This window comes from Rhineura floridana, chromosome 2 (genome assembly GCF_030035675.1).
Source record: "Rhineura floridana isolate rRhiFlo1 chromosome 2, rRhiFlo1.hap2, whole genome shotgun sequence".
NCBI classification, from domain to species: domain Eukaryota; kingdom Metazoa; phylum Chordata; class Lepidosauria; order Squamata; family Rhineuridae; genus Rhineura; species Rhineura floridana.
The window spans coordinates 174,883,503-174,900,163 of NC_084481.1; positions in this window are offsets into that span (position 1 = coordinate 174,883,503).

Below are 16,661 nucleotides of genomic sequence, written 5' to 3' on the forward strand. Positions count from 1 at the left end.
CGGGCGAGACCGGGAGCAGCATCGGCAGGGCAAGGGAGGCGCACTGGCATTCCCAGGCCTGCTTCTCCGGCTGGGTGCCCCTCCGGCGTGCGCCTTCCCAGGGGCATGGGTGGCTGGCCTTGTGCGCTTATGCGCACAGCAGGACATTTGGGGGCTCGCCAAGGAGTTACCGCACCAGGTGACACCAACCCTAGTGACGCCACTGTTCAGTTTGAACCTACTATATACAGGCAATAGTTGAAACAGTTGTATCTGACAAGTCAGAATCAATGAATTAAAAATATTCAGCTCTTATGGGAAATAAAAAATAGAATTACCAAATACATTTCTGTTTCTCCCAGTTTAGTAATGGATTGAGGATAAATGCTTACAATTTGTATTCATAAAATTATTTTTACCACTTTAGTAGGCTATCTTCCTAGGTCTATCATTTGTCTGATAAATATCAGATGCCACTGCTGTTTTAATTACATCAACATAAAGATGCTTAATTGAACTTGTGGGAAGCTAGCAATTTGCATGACCCATAATTTCTTAACCTGCCAGCACTTGGCACGTCAATCAATAGGATATGATTATTTGAAGCTGATCATAAATTACTTAAGTATTGATTGTGTTGCCAAATCCTCAACAGAGCACTCCATTACAGCTGACGTCAGTGAGATGGTGAGGAAAGGGACGATATATGTGCCCCTTTATGGGGCTATCTACATATGATGAATTGATAATAACACATGATAATAAAAATAAGAACATAATTTGTCTCCATATATTTTGTTGTCACTGCCATTTTACATGCTTGCATGGCATTCAACAAAATGATTACTTTTTCAATAGCCATAAGTAAAGCCATACATAAAGTCCAGTCAAGAGACTAGCAAAAATGTGTTTGTCTGGGCAAGGGCACAGAATCCAGCTACATTTTCTAACAGGGAACAGAGTGTGCAACTGATCCTCTGGTTGTTGGGAGGATTAACAATAGCACTCATTGCAAAAATATCTTTGGGAAGAGATTGCTGCCTTATGGAGCTATAGAAACTCTCCTGAGACTCAAGCAACTAGGAATATAGAAAGCTGCTATACACTGAGTCAAGACTATAGGTCCATCTAGCCCAGTACTGTCTACACTGACTGGCAGCTGCTCTCCAGGGTTTCAGAAAGGGGTCTCTCCCAGTCTTACCTGAAGACAGTGGGATTGAACCTGGGACCTTCTGCATACAAAACAGATGCCCTACAACTGAACTACAGACCTTTACTTCTGGAGTCCCAAACTTAAGTCCTCAAAGTGTAGAGGAGGGCAGGCTAATGCCTCACCATGGAACAGAGGTTGGAAACACAAGTTCTGGTGTAAAAGTCTGTTCCCTTTATAATATATTGTTGGTGAAAGGGAGCCAGGTGCCGCAAGAGGGTAAGGGGCTTTTTTTGTTTGTTTGTTTACAGTTTGGCAAAATTATACAGGCATTCTGCTGCTATGCCATATGCTCATTTCAAAACAAAACCTTACAAAATGTATAGTCCTGAACTTAGAAATCCTTGCTTAACAACCCTCTAAGTTTTCATGGTGATACGCAAAACACTCAGAAAGAGTTCAAAGTGTAAACCAAGAGAAAAAAAACTCCATACCCCTGTTGGACTTTTTTTCTGTCAGTTATCTCATAATTTGTTGAAATTAATTAAAAATCAGCCATGTTCACAGAATATCTGCACTTGTTACTGACCTTGCCTCATACTCTGACTTCATCTTCTGCAGTTTAAATGTTTAAAAAATGCATGGCTGATTTTTAATTAATTTAAGAAATTTAACAGTGAAGTCTATTATAGTGCTGGGCATGCTCAGTAAGAACTGTCAGTGTTCTAAAAGCCAGACTCACAGCTGTTTGGCTTGGCTAATCAGGTGGCTACACCCATGCCAGACCTTTATTTCACTTTAAACAGTCATGGCTTCCCCCCAAAGAATCCTGGGAAGTGCTGATAATTGTTAGGAGACTACTATTCCCCTGACAGAGCTTCAGTGGCCAGAGTGGTTTAACAGTCAGCCCCTCTTCTGGGGATTGTAGCTCTGTGAGGGGAACAGGGCGTCTCTTAGCAACTCTCAGCACCCTTCACTAACTACACTTCCCAAGATTCATCGAGGAAGCCATGACTGTCTAATGTGAAATAAAAGTCTGGTTTGGATGTGGCCAGTGACAGCTTTGGTTTAAATTTGGGTGGGCGACTACATGTGCCTGCCATAGAATAAAAAGGTGGGGGAAACCCTGAAAAACAATTATACTATTCACAATGTTTTCCTTTTGGAAAGGAAAGGGGCTTTCCCTCTGCCCAGTGCCCACCCACACAATCTCCTCCCCTCCCGCTCCCTGTCCCCTCCACCTTCCTCCCTACCCTTACCCTTCCTCCCCTTCCCCCGCCTCCCCATCCCTGTCCCTCCCCCAGGTGAGTTTTACCTATGCTAAGCATGATTGTATAGGAGTAAATCCCACTGAACTCAAAAAGCATGCAAGTGATCAAACCTGCCCTTACTTCCTCCTCTCTTGTATACCCTCCCTTTTGCCCTTCCCTCCCCCTTCCTTTGCCCTCCCTCCCCCTCCCCTTCCAATCCCCTCCCCTTCCAATCCCCTCCCCCCTCCTCCATGGTCAGTTTTACCTATTCTAAGCATGATTGCACGGGAATAAATCCCACTGAACTCAATAAGCATGCAAATGATCACACCTGCTCTCCCCTCCCACCTGCTCCCATCCACCTCTTTCCCTCTGCCCTTCCTCTGCCCCTCCCCCCATCCCTGCCCTTCCTCCTCCCTCCCTCCCTATCTCCCTGTGGTCAGTTTCACCTATCCTAAGCATGATTGCAGGGGAGTAAATGCCATTGAACACAATAAGCATGCAAATGATCCATCCATTCTCAGCAAACTTGCACAGGACCCCATTTTCTTACCTCCCAGATTAAAAAGTAAATCAAACATATTTAAAGTGACTATCTGAATTATATCAACTATTTTAATATTGTTGCTTCCTTCCTGCTAAAACAAGATCAGCACAGCACATGTCTTGTTTCAGTTATTTGGGCTGATTGCAGGTATTGCCACCACTCACCATAGGCTCAGAGGAACATGTTACCAAATTCTTCCAAGCTGCATAGGAAGTGGAATGAACTGTGAAAGACCAACCCAAATTGTGTTTGCATTTTTACAAATTTGTAGGGCAGTACAATATCTCAGAGAAGAGGTCAGGTTTTCTGCTCCCCTGGTGCATTCACTATAGCTGCCCAATTTCCCTGTTTTTAAGAGTTTGATAGAAATATCTGTTGGCTATAAGTACGTTCTTAAACTGCCATGGTTTTTTGCCTATTAGTGAATAATCTATAAAGCATGGTTGGCAGTTTCACCCACAATATCTCAGGTGGGCACTCCTTTCCAGCTGACTTACAATGCCGCCTCTTTGGACAGCACTCTGGAGCAGCTCTACCGCTTCCAGCTCAGGGAGGCAATCCAAGTTATAATCCAAAACTCAGCTACAATACTCCTGCTCCAGAGATAGCACTTCACATGCAAGATACAGAATGGCAAGCTATGAAGTTTGCATCCTTTTATTGTCTGCACAAAGACTGCCTGTACATAAATGCTTCCCTAGGAAAGCCAATTTTACTCACACCATATAAACTAAGATCGAGCTTCTTATCTGTAGTGTTTAATACTCAGTGTTGGTCTTGGAGGCCATCTTTATAAGGATGGGAAACCTGTGGCCTTCCAGCTGTTGCTGGACTACAGCTCCCATCACTCCTGACTGCTCACTATGCTGGGTGGGGCTGATGGGAGCGGGACTCCAACTTCTGGAGGGTGACATGGTTCCCATCCCTGGTGTAATCAATACATCAGACGGCACATACAATTCCTTTTTACATTAATTACAGAGGACCATTTTTGCCACTGCCACTCAGTAGAGAAGCATGTGGACCAAAACATGTTTCAGCAGGCAACTGTTTTCAGCCTGAAGGCCACATTCCCTTCTGGACAACGTTCTGGGGGCCACGTGCCAGTTCTGGGCAGGACCAGAGGCAAAACATATGGACCAACAAATGTGAATTTTACCTTTGTGCAGTGACTAATTTCTACACATTCACTCATTCCTCTCTATCTCCACATTATTCCGACCAGGCAAAAAACCTCAAGGAGGATGCAAAGTAGGGCTGGTGTGGGGTGTGGCTTGGGAGGGGGTGTGGCCTGTAGAGAGTCCTGAGGGCCAGAAATAGAGGCCTGGAGGGCATCATTTGGACTAACATTTCCCATCCGTGGTTTATTCCCTAACCTGTCTCACTTCTCTTCCCCCAGACATTTAGAAGTTTGGTGTTTGCCATGTAAATGAAGAGCTCTGGATGATTTCTTTTATTAAAGGAAGAGCAACAAGGGATTTTTTTAAAAAAAGTTTTAAAACATCCTTTGCTGTTCTCCAGTAAAAATCATAATAGGAGCCAGATGAAAGCTACTGTAAAAACAAGAAGTTAACAGCAAGTAGGGATGGAAGAATCTGTCAATTTTGGTTCTTTTTGTCTCTCATTTTTCCTATCTTAAATTCCTCCACATTTCTGCAGCAAAAAATCTTCATGAAAATTCTTTAGCATTTTAGTGTGAATTTCTCTTAAGTATATTTTTGTATGCAGTTTTGACTAATGTAAACAAAAGAAAACATTGCTTCCTAAATATAATGCATTTTTGTATGTTATTTTCATTAATATATTCATTTTATGCACACTTTTACCTAATATATGCATTTTATAAACATTGATTTGGCGGAGAACTGTGTCACAAAATTTGGATAACTGTGCATTTTAAAGGATGGCTATATTTTGGTTTTCATATTGTTTCAGAAAGTGCAAATTTGATAGATTTGCCTATAAATGCAAACGAAATCAAATTCCCCCCATCCCTACCAGCAAGAGCAGAAACCACTCAGCCATCTCATAACAATTTTAAAATAGGAGAAAGAGGCACCCCACCACCATCACAAAGATTTCTTTGAAGTTCTTATATTGACTTCTTTTTCCCCAGGTAATTTCTTTTTGCACATGTTGTTGTTGTTGTTGATTTATATACCATTTATATGCCAAAATGGCTTCTAAATGGTTTACAATTTTTTTAAATAAAATACATAATTAAAATACCCAGTTGCAATTCAATCAGAACATTAAAACATGCTTTCCCCCATATTCAATCCACCTGCCAGTTTCATCCAGCCAATACCAGATGATTTTTTAAAATATAATGGAGTCCAAGGGCATGACCACTGGTGTTCAGGGATGGTCAGAAGTCTGATCTAGCTTAAGTCATCTTTTGAAGTCTTCCTGAACTTCAGCAAACACATGAAAGAGTGGGGGCAGTTGGGGAACAATGATTCAAGCTTTAATCTTTTTTACTGTTTGCCAGAAAAGTTCTGTAGCAATTATTATTATTATTATTATTTAGACCATTTATATAGCACTTATATTTAAATAAAACACCAGGCGGTGTACAACAAGTTAAAACATCTTAAAACAGCAGATACAAAAAACAATCAATAAAATACAATTAACTGAACAAAACATCCTCTTTAGTATCAACCTAATATAAACACTGCATATAAAATTAAGTACAAGAAATACAAGAAAAAATCATAACATACATAATAGACTAAACAGACTATTCCCTAAGCTTCGAGGGAAAAAAAAACAAGTTAAATAAGCGAATAAATAATATCATTTCAAATTTACTGGATCTTTTATATATAATCTAAAGAGGGTGGACGGTGGGGCTGGTCTGGATGTGGAAGGAGGTGCAGCTGACTGAAGAGAGCGTGTGTGTTTCCCCCTTTCTCCAGCCTCCCTCCCAGGTATTTAAACCTCGTGCCTGGCAAGGGTGTGTACCTTTGGCGTGAGCCGGAGGGTGTGAGCAAAAGGGCTCTTGTCCTGCGGTTCTCAGGAGGTGAGACACCCAACATTCAAGACTGTTCCCAGACCTACAGAAACTCATAAATGCCATCTTTGGGATCCCCTGGGAATCTTCTTTCTTGTGAAACTTTGGGGGTGATTTGCATTTGTTGTGCCCTGGCTGAGAGCCAGGATGGATGGATGGAGTCCTGGAGGAACTCCAGGAGGTTGAGAGATGCTGAGTAGGGAACTGTAATTGTTTTGTTTATTTATCAACTTGTATTATGTATGATGATTTTATTGTATATTTTTATAATATGTGTTGATGTTTAACCCTTCCATACACCGCTTAGAGATATTTTATGTATATTAAGCGGTATAGAAATAGTCTAAATAAATAAATAATAATAATTTCCTCATATTTACTGCAGAGCAGAGTATTTAATTGCTATTCCCCTGTTGCTGTTGTTTTAGAAAAATTAAACATAACTGCAGCCAGTTGGAACATAGAAGATGAAACAATTGTAGCTGTTTTTAAAAAGGTTTTGCTCTACAGCCTAATTTATTGTATTTTTAATGTCATAGATAGAACTAGAATTGAGTGTATTTTAAATAGGGTTAGTAGATTTTGTTCATTTGTTAAACATATTTGCTGATAATTACTATAGTTAGTGAAATATATTTATATTTTTATAGGATTAGTACATTTTATAGTATGATAAACCATATTTCCTAATAATTACCAGAGGGAGAGAAAATTAATTTATATTATATAAGGTTAGCACATTTTTATCACTGAACTTTTTTTTTTTGGCAGAGTAAATACTTTAATTCTGCTCCCTCCTTCCCCACTCATTTTCTTTTTTTTTATTTAGTGTGCTATTCATAGTGGTCACATTTTTCTCAGTAAGCACCCTTCTATATTTTACATATCTGAAAGATGATGACTTTCAGCACTTGTTTTCCATCTTTTCCACTAGTTAGTTTTTGTATATAAATATCTGTTGCTAATTTTGAAAGAAGCAGAAAACATCTATGAGACACTATAGAAGTTAATGACACTGTTAAAATGATGAGAGATTGCTTTAATGGTAGAGATACTTTCAGCTGGAAGAATCATAACTAAATTTGATATTTTATACTCCTAAAAAAAGAATCAATCAGGAGCCATTAGCCATTTGCAATTCTTGATTTCCCAATGAATGTATAGTACAATATCTGATAAGCATTGCAAGGTATGTATTCATGTAGTGTATGTTCTTCCAGAAAACCCATTAAATAGTGTTTGTTAACCTTTAATTCAGATGTCAGCAATAAGATAATATGATGTAAAACACAAGTCAATGGAGGGTCATAAAGCTGTTTCTACTACCATTTTTATTAGCCTGTTATTCAGTGCTGAATGCAGCTACACCCTGAAGCAAATCTTGAATAAAGTATGGTGTCAATATATTATGATACAAACTCAACCTGTAAAATCAATGACAAGGATTATGTTGGTTGCTATCATCTACTAAAATATAGATACTCACTTGGAATGGATTGAAAATATGCTGAGACTCATCACTGGGGTTTTAATTTAACCCATTAGTCATGGAGCACACTTGTATAAGTTCCAGACATGTACCTTACATTCATGGGAGAATTAATATATCCCCACCTTTCTTCCAAGGAGATGGTGTACAGGGTCTCCCCCCTCCCATTTTATCCTTGTTGTTGTGAGGCAGGTTAGGTGAGAAACAGTGACTGCCCCAAGGTAACCCAGTGAGCTTCATGGCCGAGTGGGGATTGGAATACTGATCTGCCAGGTCCTAATCCAACACTGTAACCACTACACCACACTGGCTCAATAGTCTACACAGATGGAGTGTGCTATATTAGTAAGTTTTTTAACAAAAAAAAAGATAATTCCATTCTATGGACATTCAATTTGCCTTTTTCTTTCTACACTGCTTTAGGACACAACTGCCAAATTATGACATCTGGATGTATCCTAATGTAGGATTTGCTCAAAGGAAGAAGATAGGTGGTCCTCTTCTAAACATTGCTGTTCCCTGGAACATAAATAGATGCCCCCTGTTTCAAAACACACATCTATCTATCTATCTATCTATCTATCTATCTATCTATCTATCTATCTATCTATCTATCTATCTATCTATCTATCTATCTATCTATCTATCTATCTATCTATCTATCTATCTATCTATCTATCTATCTATCTATCTATCTATCATCTGTCTGTCTGTCTGTCTGTCTGTCTGTCTGTCTCTCTAATCTCTCAGTAGGAGCCCAGTAGGAGCTACATAACTCCACAGTGCATCAGTGAATCACATGCACAAACTAAGGATGTTCTTCACTTTGATCCAGCTCCTGCAATTTTCTGTCTTGCCACAAATGCCCTATGTAGTGCATTGCACTTTTTGTGATGGAGCAAGTTGTGTAATTCCTCCTTGAGATGTCAATGCTAGTAGTGAACTAAATAGAGATTGTGTGTATCCAGTAATTTTGTGTTTGCTTCCCATTTTAGCTTCACTATAGTGGAAATACTATATCACAATCACATGGATTGTCAAGAACTATAGTTATTTTTAAAAACCTGACTTTGTTGCAATTGCATTTTATTACCAAAAATAATCACAAATCAGGTTGGAGGAAAAAGCCCTGGAGTTCAGTGGGCACATAACAGTGTTATTTGGATATTCCAAAGAATGGCAATTATAAAATTATAAACAAACATAATAAATAAAGACTAAATTCCAGAGTAAATAGTGAATGTGGAAGCATGGCCCTCCAGAAATTGTTGAACTACAGTTCCCATCTTTGACCATAGGCCATACTGGCTGGGACTGATGAGAGTCCAACAACATCTGGAGTGCCACTGGGTGTCCACTCTTGCTCTGGTGTATCATGCTTTAACTGGTCTTAGGTTCTGGAACTGGCACTGAACAACAGCCTTGACCACAGCCTTATCCGTTAACAGATAAGCATTTATTGGGTCATTCAAATACTTCTATCTGGTAAGTGTGAATTACAATTATATTATTGTAATGCATTAAGTAGCATTCACTAAAAAAGCAGAATGTTGACCTGCTTGCTATACTTAATACAAAATTTGAGTAATTCAGACATGCTGAAGATAAATAATATTTGGGGCCTTCAGTTGAAAGAGTGAAGCCTCCACTTCTTTTGATGTTGGTTCATCACTGATAATTAGGAATGTGAGATTATGTACCATCACTTACTCTGGTAAATAATGTCATCTCCTCCAATTAAGATCAACCGCACACACCTCTTCATTTCCATTATTAGCATTGTTGTCAAGTTCTGAAGAAGCTATAATTAACTAGTCATCGTAATTACCATTAGTTTCCAAAATGAGCACATTAAATAATTTATGCAAGAATCTTTTAAAAAGTTTTAACTCTCAAAAGACTATATTAAATAGAACTTTGGCACATAAGTAGCAACACAGAAGCAGTGGACGTCATCTGCCAGAGTAGACTAAGCTCAATCATAGACATGTGACAGAAGTCCCATTGTTTTCAATAGCCTGAGACTGCCATTCTGTGCACCCTGAAAGCAGTGAAACTTACTTCTAAGTAACCATGTTACTAAGTAACCATGCTAAGTAACAGAACAGGTTTTTTTTTTAATGGCATCTACCATAAAGCTGCTCACAACAATTTCAGATTCTGAATGATACCTATAGAACTGAGCTTTGATGCTCAATAGGCACACAAATTTAACTTATCAACACAACACTTCTCAAAAACATGGCATGCACATGGTGACTCTTAACTTTTAATTGAAAACCACAGGAGAATCTATCAAGGAAGTCTTAAGAAAATGCACATACTTCCAATTAACACAGCACAGTTTCACTTCACCCTCTGTTGGTTGGAGTCTTTTTATTTATTTACCTGTTCATGCCATTTATTGCCCAAAGTGGCCAACATAAGTAAAGCTATCAGTAAAACACTTAGGAGTCATGCATCTTAAAATACAAAGAATGAAAATGAAATGGACTGCCTTCAAGTCAATCCTGACTTATGGCGACCCTATGAACAGGGTTTTCATGGTAAGCAGTGTTCAGAGGGGGTTTACCATTGCATCCCTCTGAGGCTGAGAGGCAGTGACTGGCCTGAGGTCACCCAGTGAGCTTCACGGCTCTGTGGGGATTCGAACCCTGGTCTCCCAGGTTGTAGACCTTGACTCCAATATTGTAACAGTTGAATCTAATGAGGTGTCCAGAACACAGGCTTGTCCTGTTTTATTGGATGAGTTTCAGTTGGTACAGCTCGAGGATGTGGACAAGCTGCTTGGACAGATACGGGAGACCACTTGTGCTCTGGACCCTTGCCCCTCGTGGCTAATAAAAGCTAGCAGAAATGGAACGGCCGGATGGGCCAAGGAGGTGATTAATGCCTCGTTACGAGAGGGAGTGGTCCCACCTTGCCTGAAACAGGCGATAGTGAGACCGCTCCTAAAAAAGCCCTCCTTGGACCCTGATAACGTTAACAACTATAGGCCGGTAGCAAATGTTCCATTCCTGGGCAAGGTTCTAGAGCGTGTGGTCGCTCGCCAACTCCAGGCTCTCTTGGATGAAACTGATTATCTGGATCCATTTCAATCCGGCTTTCGGCCGGGGTTTGGTACAGAAACAGCCTTGGTCGCCCTGTATGATGACCTCTGTCGGGAGAAAGACAGAGGGAGTGTAACTCTGTTGGTTCTCCTTGATCTCTCGGTGGCTTTTGATACCATCGACCATGGTATCCTTCTGGGGCGACTCGCGGATTTAGGAGTTGGAGGCACTGCTTGGCGGTGGCTGTGCTCCTATCTTGGGAATCGTCTCCAGAAGGTGATGCTTGGGGAACATTACTCGAGTCCCTGGGTGCTCCAGTATGGGGTCCCGCAGGGCTCAGTTCTGTCCCCCATGCTTTTTAATATCTATATGAAGCCGCTGGGTGAGGTCATCAGGAGTTATGGAGTGCGTTTCCAGCAATATGCTGATGATACGCAGCTCTATTTCTCCTTTTCATCTTCTTCAGGTGAGGCTGTTGCTGTACTGAACCGCTGCCTGGCCGCGATAATGGACTGGATGAGAGCGAACAAACTAAAACTCAATCCTGACAAGACTGAGATGCTGTTAGTTGGAGGGCCCTCTGCTCAGATGGTTGATGTCAGACCTGCCCTAGATGGGGTTACACTTCCCCTAAAGGAACAGGTCCGTAGTTTGGGGATCTTATTAGATCCGCTTCTGTCACTTGAGGCTCAGGTAGCCTCGGTGGCACGAAATGCGTTTTACCAGCTTCGGCTGGTAGCCCAACTACGACCCTATCTGGACAGAGAGAACCTAGCCTCAGTTATTCATGCTCTGGTAACCTCTAGATTGGATTACTGTAATGCTCTCTACGTAGGGTTACCTTTGAAAACGATTCGGAAACTTCAGCTAGTGCAGAATGCTGCGGCCAGAGTTCTTACTGGGACGAAGAAATTCGACCACATAACACCTATTCTGGCCCAACTGCACTGGCTTCCAATATGTTTCCGGGCCAGATTCAAAGTGTTGGTCCTTACCTATAAAGCCCTTAACGGCACTGGACCGCAATATCTGATGGAACGCCTCTCTCGCTATGTTCCTACCCGTTCACTCCGCTCGACGTCTAAGGCCCTTCTCTGGGTCCCAACCCATACAGAGGCCCGGAGAACAGTAACAAGATCCAGGGCCTTTTCAGTGGTGGCCCCCGAATTATGGAATGCCCTTCCAGATGAGATATGCCTGGCGCCTTCCCTGTCATCTTTCCGGCGCCAGGTAAAAACCCACCTCTTCACCCAGGCATTTTAATGTATTTTATGCTTTTAATCTTATTTATTTTATTTCTAGTTTTCTTTTACTTTGTTTATATAATGTTTTATATTGTTTGCGCAATACACACTTGCTGTATTGGTCAGAGGAGACATGATAGAAGTGTATAAAATTATGCATGGCATTGAGAGGGTGGATAGAGAAAGGTTCTTCTCCCTCTCTCATAATACTAGAACTTGTGGACATTCAAAGAAGCTGAATGTTGGAAGATTCAGGACAGACAAAAGGAAGTACTTCTTTACTCAGCGCATAGTTAAACTATGGAATTTGCTCCCACAAGATGCAGTAATGGCCACCAGCTTGGATGGCTTTAAAAGAAGATTGGACAAATTCATGGAGGACAGGGCTATCAATGACTACTAGCCATGATGGCTGTGCTCTGCCACCCTAGTCAGAGGCAGCATGCTTCTGAAAACCAGTTGCCGGAAGCCTCAGGAGGGGAGAGTGTTCTTGCACTCGGGTCCTGCTTGCGGGCTTCCCCCAGGCACCTGGTTGGCCACTGTGAGAACAGGATGCTGGACTAGATGGGCCACTGGCCTGATCCAGCAGGCTCTTCTTATGTTCGTATGTTTATGTTATGTATTTTAAATATTGTGGTTTTATCATGTTGTACACCGCCCTGGGAGCTGCTAGCTATAGGGCGGTTTAGAAATGCAACTAACTAAATAAATAAAAATACATAAAATAAATAAAAAATAGTCCAACACTCTAACCACTACACCACACTGGCTCTCAATACAAGTAATAAAACATGTTAAAACAAGAATAACAGAACATTGATTCAATTTCAATCTCTAAAGGCCTTGATAAATTACAAAATATCTTTACTTGCAGAATGCTGTCAGTGAAGGAGCTTGGTGACTTCTCTAGAACATGTGTAACTACTGAAAAGGCCCTGCCTAGAAGATTTAGATTCTCACACAGAAAGTATATGTGGTAGAGCCTCACCTGGGATGTCACCTGAGGAAATGGGAAGTTCCATGTGGGAGTAAGTGCTTCCTAAGACACATTGGGCCCACACCACAAAGATGATTGCTATGCTTTGCATGCAGAAAGTGTGGAAGAAGGGCCATAACTTAGTGGTGGAGCTCATGCTTTGCATGCAGATGGTCCTAGGATCAACCTCATCATCTCCAGGTAAGACTGGGAAAGACTCCTGTAAGAAGTCATAGAAAGCCACTGCCAGTCAGTGTAGACAACGTTAAGCTAAATGGACCAATGGTCTGACTCAGTATAAGGCAGTTTCATTTGTTCCTATAGATTCAGTCTCCAACATTTCTCCTTAATAAATATATAAATAAAGTAGCAGGTTATCAGGAAGACAGCAGTGAGCTAGATGGATCAACTCTGTATAAGGCAGCTTCAAATGTTTGCATCTGAACCCCCTAAATTCCCCAGTAAGTGCTTGAATCCCTCCTACACAATACTGAAAGTGTGGAGGTGTACTAAGATTAAAAAATGAATATTTGTTCAATTGGATTGTTTATTTATTTATTTTACAAAGAATTCTTTTCTATCTTTTCTGAATTTAGATCTTAATTCAACAATTACATCTATGCTTACCTTTACATATTTGAGTAATGCTCTTTACCCCAGTGGAATTACATATATGTTTAAGTGTTTTATACTTCTGGTGCCACATTCTTTTCTTTCCTTCCTATTATTGTTGTTGAAGACTATTTCAATGAAACCTTAAGCTTCTTCATACAGATCTGTCATCCCTGTTACCCTTAATTAGTCTAATATGTGCTCTTTGAAAGAATAGACCCCGTAGCTATAAACTGTGACTTTTGAAAGAAAAAAGTCACATCCTTTCTGAGTTTCTGGCTGAGCTAGTTGCAACCTAATTTCTTTTAGCAACTGTGGCAGATAAAAATCAAAATCAAGAACTGGAAATATTGAAAGTGTAAATAAGCTTTTGGCTGAATTTTCACCATTAGAATTTAAAATGTAGATAATTACAACATCTCTCTTCTTATTAAAGCTACATTGTTTATCCAGTTGTATGTCTCTAATATTAGCTACTTGAATTCTGTAGATTGTCACCTGAATCCAGCTGGTTTTGTGGAAGCAATGGCCTCTGTTACACAAAAGTCGCTTCTCTGCATATAAGGGCGGCTTTGTTCAGTTCAGTGACCTATGAGAAAATACGTTATTTTCAAATGAATAAGGTGGCACAGGTGCTCAACATGTGCACTGGACAACATGAGGATCATTGAATTGTGTCAGTTTGCTCTTACAGTGGAAAACCTCATGTGCTCTAATTTTGACTGATATAAAAAATGGCAATTGGAGTAATCACATTGAATCCCACGAGTGGTGCAAGCTGTGGTAGCCAGCGCTGTCACAACATTTATTCATGCCAAGCAGATCAAAGGTGTTCAGTTCCTCCTGTCCTTCATTTAAGTACAGAATTTTAATTTTTGTAGTACTCTATTTGGTTCCTTTGGACCTATTGCTACACAACATTGGGATTATGCTTTCTTTACACACGTCTGTCTCTAGTAAATTCATATGAATAAATGTTCATTAAAATTGCCATAATGGATTGGCATCCATCTAGTCCAGAATTCTATCTCCAACAATGATGACCCACCACTTGGGAAGCTCGTGGTGATGGGCATTCCTTGTTTATAGATTTCCTGCATCTGCTACCCAGATTATCATGGCTGATCTATGTGCCATGAATTTGTCAGGACCTAACATATTTATTTATTTATTTACCACCTTCCTACCAAGGTGGTTTACAATTTTGAAATATGAACACAACAAATAATGAAACATATTCTCAGGCCTACTTCAGTAACTGGTGGTGCTAGCATCCTGGCCTGGGTTTCTGCTCTTGTGGCTTTCCTCTAGGGTTGCCAAATGTCTGGTTTTTGGCCAGAGACTCCAGTTTTTTGGGGTCAGCTTAATCTCCAGATTCTCAGCTTTCATTTTTTTTTAAAAAAATTAAGTTTCTAGATGGTCTGGTTCACAAAATATACACCAAAGTGTCAGCTGCCCCCTGCTGCAACTTCCATGAAATGATCTCTTAGCTGGCTGCTCTAACCCCACCATTTCAGGTTTGTAGCCAATAAGTGAAGTCAGGGTTGTGATTGACAAGGGATTTCTGGGCCTAATGACAAGGTAGACTCTAATGACAAGGTAGAAAACTGTTGTTTTTTTCCTATTTATCTGAAAATCTCATAAATTGAGTAACTATATACCTTTCAGCAGTACCAAAAGTTTTTTTTCTTCTGTTGTGTGTAAGAGTAAACCAAGTTTAAATTTTACTGGGCTGCTGAAGATGGCACTGTTTTGAAAACCTTCCCAATATGAAGCTTTAATCCAATACTTGCTTTTCTGGGAGTAAAGCTACAATGCTAATTCCACATACCCAGAGTAAACCTCACTGAATTCAATAGGACTTACTTTTGAGTAGACATGGTTAGGATTGTGCTGTAAATTAATGGTACTTTTGAGTGAACATAGCAAAGGATTGGTGTTGTAAATCTTTCTCGCCCCCTCCAATCCTATTTTTTAAAGCAATTAGGCAGGGCTTGCATAGGTATCACTGCTTTTATTATGTAGGAAACTAATGTTGATGTTATTTTTTAAAAAAATGTTCTGCAATGACCAACTGGTTTTGTCAATAAACTATTATATGGGGTCTATGTATTCTTACATCTCCTGTGTGTGTGTGTGTGTGTGTGTGTGTGTGTGTGTGTGTGTGTAGTCTTCCCAACAACCCTGTGAGGTAGGATTGTCAACTGGAAACCAAGGCAGCTCACAACAAGAAATAAATCTCTTTAAAATCCAATAACCATAAGAAGTATAAACAGTTGCAAAACAGCTTAAAGTAGCATGATTCTGAATTTTGAGATGGGTGAGTGTTCCTTATGATTTGAGACTGCAGTTCTGTGAATACTTCCCTGTTTGAGTAAGTCCCATTGAATACATTGGGACTTACTTCTGAGTAAAACAATCATAGGATTGTACTACAAATATCTTTACAGGTTGTGTAAATAATAAACATATTTGACAATCATGTTTATATAAATATTTCTTCATACTATGTCCCAATAAGTATTTGATTTCACACTATGGTTGTAAATTATTACTTCCTCTACATTTTAAGTGTGCTTTCTTCCTTGGGTGGTCATGGTTCCCCTCTGCTGTTTTCATCCTGAGGGGCAGATTAGGCTCAGACATGGTGAGTATGCCCTGCTAGTAGTTGAGACATGGTGAGTAGCCCAGTAAACATTATAGCTCATTTCAATTTAAAAAAAAATAATTAAAATGATTTACATGCAGGCAAGTTTTATTAAGTAGATCCTCACAATACATTTAAAGCATATCCAACTTGCATTTAAATTACATGAATTCCCCTAAAGAATCTTGGTAAGTATATTTTCCCCCTTATAGTTATTGTTCCCACTACCCTTAACAAACTACAATTCCCATGATTCTGTAGTGGGATGCTCTAGGTATGCTGTGCATTCATTAGTGAATTGAAAAGAACAATTTTAAAAGATACTTTTTTAAACAGGGAAAGGGCTGTACCTCAGTGGCAGGGCATATGCTTTGCATGCGAAGGTCCAAAATTCAATCTCTGGAAAAGACTCTTGCCTGGAATCCTGGATAGCCAATGCTAGTCCATGTCATCAGTACAGAGCTAGATGGTATCAAATGGCCTGAGTCGGAATAAGGTAGATGCCTTTGTTCCTAAAAGTGGAAAGAGAACTAAGCGCCGCAGTAACTTCAAAATATATTTTTGTATTTTATTTAAAAGATTTATATACCACTTCATTGTAAAAAACCTCTAAGTGGTTTATAGAAGGAATTAAAACCATAAAATTATTGGCAAAAATAGTTAAAGACAGGTATTTAAAAACATTCAAAATGATAAAAGCA